An 11,936-nucleotide genomic window follows, 5' to 3' on the forward strand; every position below is an offset into this window, starting at 1 on the left:
TTTATTTTTTACTACTATGTTTTAAAATTTGTTTTTCACTTAAGTGATCCTTTTGTTTTATTTCGTTCTGATCTTTGCTTTCAAATTCTGATCTCTGACCCTCATCTAGGGTGAAATTTAATTAGGTTGTGGTTGATATTCTTAACATAGCCCACTCAATACAATGACTCTACACTGAGCAAAATGACTAAAAAGAACTCACCACAAAAGAAATAATCAGAAACAGTACTCTCTGCCATAGAGTTACAGAATTTGGATTACAATTCAATGTCAGAAAGCCAATTCAGAAGCACAATTATAAAGCTATGGCTGGTACTGGAAAAAAGCTTAAAGGATTCAAGAGACGTCATGACTGCAGAATTTAGATCTAATCAGGCCAAAATTAAAAATCAGTGAAATGAGATGCAATCAAAACAGGAGGTCCTAACAATGAGAATTAATGAGGTAGAAGAAAGAGTGAGTGACATAGAAGACAAGTTGATGACTGAGGAAGAAAGACAAAAACAATTAAAAGACAATGAGGAAAGGTTAAGGGAAATAAATGACAGCCTCAGAAGGAAAAATCTACATAAATTGGGGTTCCAGAGGGCGCCGAGGGAATAGAGGCCCAGAGAGCAGTTTGAACAAATCATACATGAGAACTTCCCTAATTTGGGGAGGTAAACAAGCATTCAGATCCAGGAAATATAGAGATCCCCCCTAAAGTCAATAAAAGCATTCAACACCCCAACATTTAATAGTGAAACCTGCGAATTCCAAATAAAGTAAAATCTTTAAAGCAGGAAGAGACAAGAGATCCCTAACTTATATGGGGGGAACTATTAGATTAACAGCAGACCTCTACACAGAGACATGGCACCAGAAAGGGCTGGCAGGATATATTCAGGGTCCTAATAAGAAGAACATGCAGCCAAGAATACTCAATCCAGCAAGGTTCTCATTCAGAGTAGAAGGAGGGATAAAGAGCTTCCAAGATAGGCAGAAACTGAAAGAATGTGTGACCACCAAACCAGCTCTGAAAGAAATATTAAGGGGGACTCTGTAGAAGAAAGAGGATGCCCAAAGATATAATCCACAAAAAGAGGGAATGAATAGGTATTATGATGACACTAAATTCATATCTTTGAATAGTAACTCTGAATGAGAATGGGCTTAATGATCCCATCAAAAAACACAGGGTTTCAGCCTGGATAAAAAAGCAAGACCCATCTATTTGCTCTCTACAAGAGACTTATTTTAGACCTAAGGACACCTGCAGCCTGAAAATGAAAGGTTGGAGAACGATTTACCATTTAATGGTCCTCAAAAGAAAGCAGGGGTAGCCATCCTCATATCAGATTATTAAAGTTTATCCCAAAGACTGTAGTAAGAGATGAAGAGGGACACTCTATCATACTTAAAGGATCTATCCACAAGAGGACCTAACAATCATGAATATTTTTGCCCCTAATGTGGGAGCTGCCAAGTATATCAATTAATAACCAAAATAAAGACATACTTAGATAATAATACACTAATACTGGGAGACTTCAACACGGCACTTTCTGCAAATGACAGATCTTCTAAGCACAACATCTCCAAAGAAACAAGAGCTTTAAATGATACACTGGACCAGATGGATTTCACAGATATTTACAGAACTTTGCATCCAAATGCAACTGAATACACATTCTTCTCAACTGCACATGGAACTTTCTCCAGAATAGACCACATGCAGGGTCACAAATCAGGTCTCAACGGATACCAGAAGATTGGGATTGTCCCCTGCATATTTTCAGACCATAATGTTTTGAAACTTGACCTCAATCACAAGAAGAAACTTGGAAAAAACTCATACACGTGGAGGTTAAAGATCATCCTGCTAAAAGATGAAAGGGTCAACCAGGAAATTAGAGAAGAATTAAAAAGATCCATAGAAACTAATGAAAATGGACCATTCAAAATCTTTGGGATACAGCTAAAACAGTCCTAAGAGGGAAATACATCACAATACAAACATCCCTCAAAAAAAAAAAAAACAAAAACCCTCAAATACACAAGCTAACCTCACACCTAAAGGAACTGGTGAAAGAAAAACATATAAAACCTACACCAAGCAGAAGAAGAGAGTTAATAAATATTTGAGCAGAACTCAGTGAAATAGAGACCAGAAGAACTGTAGAAGAGATCAACGAAACCAGGAGTTGGTACTTTGAAAGAATTAGTAAGATAGATAAACCATTAGCCTACCTTATTAAAAAAAAAGGAGAAAAGACTCAAATTAATAAAATCATGAATGAAAAAGGAGTGATCACCACTAATACCAAGGAAATACAAACTAATTTAAAAATGTATTATGAGCAGATATATGCCATAATTTAGGCAATCTAGAAGAAATGGATGCATTTCTGGAAAACCACAAACTACCAAAACTGGAACAGGAAGAAATAGAAAACCTAAACAGGCTGATAACCAGGGAGGAAATGGAAGCAGTCATCAAAAACCTTCCAACACACAAAAGTCCAGGGCCAGATGACTTCCAGGGGAATTCAATGAAACGTTTAAAGAAACAATACCTATTTTACTAAAGCTGTTACAAAAGATAGAAAGGGATGGAATACTTCCAAACTTGTCTTATGATGCCACCATCACCTTAATTCCAAAACCAAAGACCCCACCAAAATGAGAATTGTAGACCAATATCCCTGATGAACACAGATTCAAAAATTTTCAACAAGATACTAGCCAATAGGATCAACTGTACATTAAGAAGATTATTCACCCTGACCAAGTGGGATTTATTCCTGGGATGCAAGGTTTGTTCAACACACGTAAAGCAATCAGTGTAATAGATCTTATCAACAAGAGAAAAAACAAGAACCTTATGATCCTCTCAATAGATGCAGAGAAAGCATTTGACAAAATACAGCATCCATTCCTGATCAAAATTCTTCAGAGTGTAGGGATAGACAGAACATTCCTCAGTGCCTAAAAGCCATCTATGAAAAGCCCACAGCAAATATCATTCTTACTGGGTAAACACTGGGAGCCTTTCTCCTAAGATCTGGAACACGACAGGGATACCCACTCTCACCACTGATATTCAACATAGTACTAGAAGTCCTAGCCTCAGCAATCAGGCAACAAAAAGAAATAAAAGGCATTCAAATTGGCAAAGAAGAAGTCAAACTCTCCCTCTTCACAGATGACATAATACTGTATATAGAAAACCCAAAAGACTCCACCCTAAGATTGCTTGAACTCATACAGCAATTCGGCAGTGTGGCAGGATACAAAATCAATGCCCAGAAGTCAGTGGCATTTCTATACATTAACAATGAGACTGAAGAAAGAGAAATTAAGGAGTCAATTCCATTTACAATCGCACCAAAAGAATAAGATCCCTAGGAATAAACGTAACCAAAGAGGTAAAGATCTATACCCTAAAAACTACAGAACACTTCTGAAAGAAATTTAGGATGACAAAAAGATGGAAAAATATTCCATGCTCATGGATTGGAAGAATTAATATTGTGAAAATGTCAATGCTACCCAGGGCAATTTACACATTTAATGCAATCTCTATCAAAATACCATGGACTTTCTTCAGAGAGTTGAACAAATCATCTTAAGATTTGTGTGGAATCAGAAAATACCCCAAATAGCCAGGGGAATATTGAAAACAAAACCAGAGCCAGGGGCATCACAATGCCAGATTTTAAGTTGTGCTACAAAGCTGTGATCATCAAGAAAGAATGGTACTGGCACAAAAACAGACACATAAATCAATGGAACAGAATAGGGAACCCAGAAATGGGTCCTCAACTCTATGGTCAACTAATATTTGACAAAGCAGAAAAGACTATCCACTGGAAAAAGGACAGTCTCTTCAATAAAAGGTGCTGGGAAAATTGGACAGCCACGTGCACAAGAATGAAACTAGACCATTCTCTGACACCATTCTCATACACAAAGATAAATTCAAAATGGAGGAAAGATCTAAATGTGAGACAAGATTCCATCAAAATCCTAGAGGAGAACCCAGGCAACACCCTTTTTGAACTTGACCACAGCAACTTCTTGCAAGATACATCTATGAAGGCAAGGGAAACAAAAGCAAAAATGAACTACTGGGACTTCAGATAAAAAGCTTCTGCACAGCAAAAGAAACAGTCAACAAAACTAAAAGACAACCTACAGAATGGGAGAAGATATTTGCAAATGACATATCAGATAAAGGGCTGGTATCCAAGATCTATAAAGAACTATTAAACTCAACAGTAAAGAAATATACAATCCAATCATGAAATGGACAAAAGTCATGAACAGAAATTTCAGAGGAAGACATAGACATGGCCAACAAGTACATGAGAAAATGCTCCTCATCACTTGCCATCAGGGAAATACAAATCAAAACCACAAGAGATACCATGTGACCCCAGTGAGAATGGTGAAAATGAACAAGACAGGAAACAATAAATGTTTGAGAGGATGTGGAGAAAGGGGAACCCTATTTGCACTGTTGGTGGGAAGGTGAACTGGTATAGCCACTCTGGAAAACTGCGTGGAAGTTTCTCAAATAGTTAAAAATAGAAGTACCCTACAGCCCAGCAATTGCACTACTGGGGATTTACCCCAAAGACACAGATGCTGTGAAACGCTGGGACACCTGCACCCCGATGTTTCTAGCAGCAATGTCCACAATAGCCAAACTGTGGAAGGAGCCTCGGTGTCCATTGAAAGATGAATGAATAAAGAAGATGTGGTCTATGTATTCAATGGAATATTACTCAGCCATTAAAATGACAAATAGCCACCATTTGCTTCAACGTGGATGGAACTGGAGGGTATTGTGCTGATTGGAGTAAGTCAATCAGAGAAGGACAAACATTATATGGTCTTGTTCATTTGGGGAATATAAAAAATAGTGAAGGGGATTAAAGGGGAAAGGAGAAAAAATGAGTGGGAAATATCAGTGAGGGTCACAGAACATGAGAGACTCCTAACTATGGGAAATGATCAATGGGTAGTGGAAAGGGAGGTGGGCAAGGGAGTGGGGTGACTGGGTGACAGTCACTGAGCGGGGCACTTGACAGGGTGAGCACTGGGTTTTATGCTATATGCTGGCAAATTGAACTCCAATAAAAAATATACAAAAAAAAAGAAGAGGAAAGCATTTGAAAAGAATTTGTTAGAATTCTATTTACTGAGTAAAGTTTTTAAAATGAAATGGATCTGAGAATTCCAGGATATAGAGGCAGGATGGACTTTCCTCTACCTAAATCATACTGGGGCAATTTGATAAATCAATGAAAGCATATTGAAAACTTAAGAATTTTTTGTTGTCTTTGCTTTGTGAAATATGTGCAAAAACATTCACATATATCTGTTTGTTGCTATATATAACTGTATCTGTATATTGTATCTACGTTTTTCTGGATATTTCTACAATTGCTATTGGAGTTAAATCACTACAATTCAAAGTACAAATTGTGACAGTGCTTTTGAAAAGCAATCTATCTATCCATCTATCTATTATTTATCTGTCTATCTATCTACTATCTATTTATATCTGGAGTCTAAAAAATCTGATAGCACATTTTCCAGGGGAGGATCCACAGCTTAATACTGGTAGATTCTAGCCATAGCACCAAACCCAGGACAGATACCTAGTAAATATCTGCTAAACAAATAAATAAATTAGTAAATAAAGTTTTGTTTCTTTCATTCCAATTCTGAGATTTTATTATGAATAGGTAATCAGAAATTCTAAAGCAGGAAACTTTAGAACTTAAAAATGTTAGAATTTGGGGGGCTTTTTTTTTTTTTTTACTTTTTATCTCCATGACTCATTTATTTTATAACTGGAATTTTGCATCTCTTAATCCATAATTTTAGGAGACTTTAATACTAGTTTATAAGAATCATGACTTGGTAAAAGTATAAAAAACATTACCATAAATTAATGGTTAGGTAAATTATGACATGTCACCTCAATTGAAAACAATATAATATTTAACAAATGATATATATAAGGAGCTTATAATAAACTGTTAAAATGCTAAGTGGAAAAGATACAAGGTTTTATATGTAGAATGAATATAAGTAAATATAATAATATAAAATTAAGTGGTGGGAAAATATAGAAAATTACCCACCTCAAGTTAACAATTTTTAGGGGGAGAGATAAGCCTAAGAACAATTAACTGTTATCTCTTATATTTCCAACTTTCTAAAACTTCAGTAATAACCACAAATTCCTTTAGTATTAAAAAAAACATACACTCTATTTTAAAATCCACATCATCAACAAAACCAATAAATTTCTCAAGTATAACTTACTGCCCATGAAGGGATTGGTATTGAGGTACCTCTCACTATTCTAATTTCTGTAGGATGTTCATATCACAGTTTTAGGGCACTGTGTGAGAGAAGCTGTCCTTGGTAAACACATGGAAAAATACTTGGTTAAATAAACCTTGGGAACATTCTTTTGCACAGTACTTTTCAGAGCATTCAGGATGCTCATGTGTATTTTGCAAACTTACTTGACTATAACCAGTCTGGAAAGCATTTCCAAATCTTTCCTACCCTGCCAACCTTCTATGTAATAATTGTAATACAAACCATTACTGACTCCTTGCATACTACATGTCAGATGTGATAATGATGAGGATATTTACAGCATAATCACATTTAATACTTAATGTGTCATCCTCATTATATAGATGAAGAAATGGGTTATGAATTTCCCCAAATCCACACAGCAAGTAGCAGAGACAGAATCTGAATCCAGATCCTGTGTATTGCCCAATACCAGATCCTGCTTCTCATATTACAGAAAAATGATTTTGCTGTATTCAAGACACACAAGTTCTAAAAGAATTTCATACTCAAGATGAAGATTTATAAACTGCTTTTCCCCTTTCTATAGACCCATACTGCCACCATCCCCCAAAGAACAGAATTTGTATGATTTTCACTAACAGGTCATATCTTTAATCTTCAAAACAAATGTTTAAGCCAAAGAGTGTTGCTGACAATTTAATTTATTATCTATGTTTGAGGTAGAAAGGGGACTTGAGTACCTTTGGAGATAATTTGATTTGTGCTTTAGATAGCAAATGCAATATCAATCATTGAAGCATTTCCTTATAGCTCTTTTCTAGATATTTGTTGCCAGGATGGAATGAATAAACAAAAGTAGAATTTAAATATAATAGCTTTTATACCATGGTGATAGACATATGGTCATATATGGGAGAAAAAGACATAGTTTTGCCTTTTCAAAACAGCTGAAAGAAATCTGCTAGCTCTAAACATTTGTCATTCTGACATTTCACTTTATGAGTGTATATGTTCTTAATCGTAACCTGTTGTAGTTTATAGCATAGTATCATAGCAAATTAAAAAAAAAGGCTTCCGTTTATATGAGGGTTCATTTTACTCACATAAACAGTTTGTATTCAATTTGCTCATGAATACAAAGAAAAAGGCATAGTTTGAGTCTTCAAACTCTCAGTGAAAAGAATTTATTCTGAAACCAGAAGGAAATGGGGCAGTAATCTATGCCTTAGAAGACTGGAGTCTTGCCACCATTCAGATTATGGGAAAAGGTTTGGCCTGAGTAAGAGCTAAAGTTTTCTGGAAATATTCTATTCATGGAATACCAGTTTGAGGTATATAATCCATTTCAGTCAAAATTTATTTGGTGATGACCATATATATGCCTAGAGGCAATGAGGGGGTGAAGGAAACAGCTTTGCACAAGCTTGGAACCAAGTAAACCTGGGTCATCCCTATTCCATAGCCTTAAACTGTTCTCAAAGCTTCTGTTTCTTCATCCACATGATGTAGGAATTATGTTATCTATTTCTAATATGATTATGTGTCTAAAATGGATTTCACAATATTTGGTACGCAGTAAATAATAAATTTTGACATCTCACAAGTGCTTTAAGCCCTCCACACTGTGGGATGTATTCTATGGGTGACACAGAGAAATTGACAGATGTTATCACTGGTTTATCAATTCTTTCAGAATAAGACTCAGCATCCTATTTAATCTTGATTACTTTTATTTTTTTTATTTTTATTTTTTTTTCCATTTTGAGAGCAAAAGATTTTATTTTAGTTTTTGTTGGCAGTATGAACCTTCATACATTTAGTTTTATAGCCATAATCAGCCAAATAAGCTGATTAAGCACAATGTGTTATTTTGTGAGAATGTATTGGCTGGTGAAGAGATAAGAGCATTGATATTAGAGCATTTACAGATATACCAAAGAAATATATTGAAAAACAAAAAGAATTCTTCGAAAGCTCCAGTTGAGAGATGACAGATGCAGGTGTTCACTATTTCATATGTCAACATTAGTATTTTGTGGGCTTCTTACTAGATAACACTTTGATTTGCTAAGAATAAAAAGACAAATAGGGGTTGCCTGGTTGGCTTAGTTGGTTAAGCATCTGACTCCTGATTTTGGCTCAAGTCATGATCTCAGGGTTGTGAGATCAAGCTCTGAGCTGGGTGTGAAGACTGCTTAAGATTCTCTCTCTTCCTCTCCTTCTGCCCCGCCCCCACCCCAAGACAATATATGGTTGTTGAGACTGGCATCAACAATACTTGTGTGGAAATGGGTGAATCTAGGGCAAAGAAGATGGTTCAAGTATCACTTTCCAATGGTGTATTCTGAAACTAGGGCTTTTTTAAAACCACAGCAGGGCTTATTAGCCCTTAATCAGACTTAATCAGGGACAGAGAAAAAGGAAGGGAGATAATGTGGTAAGAGGATCGTAAAGAGAAAAGATAAAAATAAAAAGAGAGAGAGAGATGGAAACAGGGAGATACAGAAAGAAGGGAGAAATATGGCAAAGGAGACAGAGGAGAAAAAGCCAAGGAAAAAGAGACCATCAGAAGGAACTCTCTTCTATTGTTTATCTTGTGTTAGACATTCATAACCTGTGTTCTTGTACCCTCACTTTTGGTAATTAATGGCTATTGATTATTAATGATTAATAGTGAACAGTATTAGTTGATATTTTTAGCCCAATATTCAGGAAATATCATTTTCCTTCTTGTTAGGTCCCCAATAAATACATTGGTTTCACAAGAGAGAGAGAGTAATAAGTTCAGAAATCATTCAGGAAATATTTTCAACAAAATTCATTGATTTTCTACTCAGGGTAATGTTAAGTACAATCAATACTTTCCTACAGGTTTTTTATTCTTTTGTTGGGTAGGTCATAATCCTTCAAGTTTTTCAAAAGTGGGAATAAAACTTGAGACTCTCCATTGCCTTAGGAAGAGTAGACCCAAAACAAAAGGGTTAATAAAAGTCCAGCTCCACAAACATGAACTTTATTCTGGTTCTCCTTCCCAGAGCAATCAGTCTCCCTGTTTTTAAACACAACGATGATTGGCAGCATAGCATCCAAAAAATTATTTTCTCTCTTATTTGAGTTACTGAAAGTAGGTTTTCTCTATTCTTTATCAAAGAGATTATAAAGTGAGAAATACAAAAAAGTTTCATAATATTTTGCTAAATATAAAGACTGAGAAATATATTATTTTCTTTCTAAAAGCATGTAATACATTTCCTGGGCACAGAAATGACTGGGTCATCCTGTACCATGTTCTTCTAAAGACAGCATTAAATGGGATGAGCACTGGGTGATATGCTATATGTTGGCAAATTGAACACCAATAAAAAAAAAAAAGGTATGCACTCACAGATGAAAGAAGAAGCAACATAAAGCACAAGTTGTAAACAGATGATGCATGCATGTTTTCAGCTTTGTTTAAATTCAAAATGTAAACGGAAAATGGTTAGTAATAAAGGTAAATAACAGACTCTGCCGCATTGACTCTGAGTTTATACCCAGAACTGTCATAGATGTGCTTTGTAAACTTGGGCAAGTCACTTAACTTCCCTGTGCTTCATCTTTCCAGAATTACAGAAAATATAAATATAAATTTATTTATTTTATTTTTTTATAATATTCTTTTTAAAATATTTTATTTATTCATGAGAGACACAGAAAGAGAGAGGCAGAGACATAGGCAGAGGGAGAAGCAGGCTCCATGCAGAGAGCCCGATGTGGGACTTGATCCCGGGACTCCAGGATCACACCCTGAGCCAAAGGCAGATGCTCAACCACTGAGCCACCCAGATGCCCCTATAGATATAAATTTTAAAACATTAAGGAATGATATAAAATGTGTGATTAAAAAGAGTTTGGATATTTGTTTAAAATGGATAAATACATATATCAAATTTCTCAAGTGTTTATTTTATTAGATATGCTTAAAGGGTTTTATTTTAAAATGTCAGTATTTGTGGTAATTACATTTTCCAATTATTTAAATTTATAATAAAAAGTTTTGTATGTTAACTCTAAATGTGTAAAGAGTTGTGTAGCTTTCAAAATTATTTGTGGGAGTAAAAAAGCCTTGAAGATCATGGATATTAACCTTGAAGATCATGGATATAAATCTCTCACTTCCAAATATAATAGGAAAATGAAAATTAGTTTTGGAGTATTGTCATCATTGTGATTATATGATGTCTATTAAAATATTATTTTATCTGTATTAGCAATTAATATAAAGTATTATAATTTATAAATGGAGATTTTTCAATTAATAATTGACATTAATTTTATGAAATTCCCAATAAACTAGTGGTTATTTTCAATCACAGTACTTCAAGCATAGTAAGGTAACACCACAAATGTAAAATTTAAAAACATCTCAGAAAAGCTTGACAAAAAAATTGTACATTCAACATATTTAAAGTGATTGTTTTGGCTTTGCATTCCACTGAAAACAACAGAGCAACCAAATTATGCATCATTTTCAAGCTCTGCATCAATGATTTGGCACTATTTTCCTGTCAGCTTGATTCTCAAACTTTTATATTAATAACAGTATAAAAATTGATGAATCATGGATAATGGAATAATTGTCTTTTCACTGAAAAAATATGCTAATACTTAGAGCAACAAGGTTTTGTGTGGTTTGTTTTGTTTTGTTTTGGCTTAGGGGACGGATGTGAATGATATAGTTTGTCATCACCTCCATCCAAAAAGAGATTCCTCTTTCTTTACATCTAAAATATGAACACATTACAAGCAGGAATATGACAAACATGGGTCACACAGAGGTGAAACCACAACACTTCCATGACTGCCTCCAATGTAACAAGGACAATTTGAGTGTGTAGTTAAAGAGAAAGGAGATAACTATATTTCTAACTTTTAATACTGGTTACATAAAGGGAGAAAGACTCTAAACATATTCATTAAAGTAAACGTTCCCATTTTCCTTCATATAATTCTGAATATTTTACAGTAACTTATTCATGTATGGTGTGAATAAAATAGCATGAAAGTATACCCTTAACTCAAAACAGGAGAGGGGCTTCTTATCCAAATTTCCTTTATGGTGATCTCACTTCCTTTCTTCACTTGAATCAGTGACAATATTCAGACTGCTGTGCTGCTAATTTAAGGTTTACAGAGTTTTCCACTCATTTTTCTTGATCTATAAAATACTCTCATTTATATCCCTACTTTACAGATGAGAAAATAGAGGAACAGAGAGGCTGATTGATTTCCCCAAGGATGTGTGCGTGTGTGTGTGTGTGTGTGTATAGTAAGTTATAAACCTAGACTATCATTACAATATTTAGGAGTTTTCTCCCTAACAAAATAGAGTATCCACCTTCGTGGTAGAAAAAAAGCTGAACTCATAAAAACAAAGGGTGGAATGGTGGTTACAGACTCTTGGGGAGGAGGCAGCTGGGGGGATATGGTATAAGGGTACAAGCTTGAAACCAGTAGATAGATATGTCATAGAGATCTAAGGCATAGTATAGAGATTACAGGCAACAGTACTGTATTCTAAACCTCAATGTTGTTAAGAGGCCAGATCTTAATTGTTCTCACCACAAATG

Source organism: Canis lupus, chromosome 22 (genome assembly GCF_048164855.1).
Source record: "Canis lupus baileyi chromosome 22, mCanLup2.hap1, whole genome shotgun sequence".
Classification (NCBI taxonomy): Eukaryota; Metazoa; Chordata; class Mammalia; order Carnivora; family Canidae; genus Canis; species Canis lupus.